Here is a 736-nt window from a genome sequence, read left to right as displayed (position 1 = left end):
GGGTTCTCAGGATCATAAGCTTCTTCTTCAGGAGAAGCCTCTTGAGTACTGTTGGATGCAGCTTGCATTCCATTCAGACTCTGAGAAATCATATTGACTTGCTGAGTCAATATTTTGTTCTGAGCCAATATGGCATTCAGAGTATCAACTTCAAGAACTCCCTTCTTCATAGGCGTCCCATTATTCACAGGATTCCTTTCAGAAGTGTACATGAACTGGTTATTAGCAACCATGTCAATGAGTTCTTGAGCTTCTGCAGGCATTTTCTTTAGGTGAATGGATCCACCTGCAGAAGTGTCCAGTGACATCTTTGATAGCTCAGATAAACCATCATAGAATATATCCAGGATGGTCCATTCTGAAAGCATGTCAGAAGGACACTTTTTGGTCAACTGTTTGTATCTTTCCCAAGCTTCATAGAGAGATTCACCTTCTTTTTGTCTGAAGGTTTAAACATCAGCTCTAAGCTTGCTCAGCTTTTGAGGAGGAAAGTACTTGGCTAAGAAAGCCGTGACCAGCTTATCCCAAGAGTTCAGGCTGTCTTTGGGTTGAGAATCCAACCATAATCTAGCTCTGTCTCTTACAGCAAAAGGGAAAAGCATGAGCCTGTAGACTTCAGGATCTATTCCATTCGTCTTAACAGTATCACATATCTGCAAGAATTCAGTTAAAAACTGAAAAGGATCTTCAGATGGAAGTCCATGAAACTTGCAGTTCTGCTGTATCAGAGAAACTA

At 41.0% G+C, this 736-nt stretch overlaps 1 non-coding gene across 1 annotated transcript; it reads left to right on the top strand.

Moving 5' to 3' along the window:
• The first annotated feature begins 362 nt into the window (after positions 1–362).
• LOC112745713 (small nucleolar RNA R71) lies at positions 363–470 on the top strand. Its single transcript, XR_003173627.1, has one exon. It is a non-coding gene; the product is annotated as a small nucleolar RNA R71 (small nucleolar RNA).
• The last annotated feature ends 266 nt before the right edge of the window (positions 471–736 follow it).

The sequence above is a fragment of the Arachis hypogaea genome, chromosome 14, assembly GCF_003086295.3.
Source record: "Arachis hypogaea cultivar Tifrunner chromosome 14, arahy.Tifrunner.gnm2.J5K5, whole genome shotgun sequence".
Classification (NCBI taxonomy): domain Eukaryota; kingdom Viridiplantae; phylum Streptophyta; class Magnoliopsida; order Fabales; family Fabaceae; genus Arachis; species Arachis hypogaea.
This window is presented reverse-complemented; position numbering and strand designations above follow the sequence as displayed.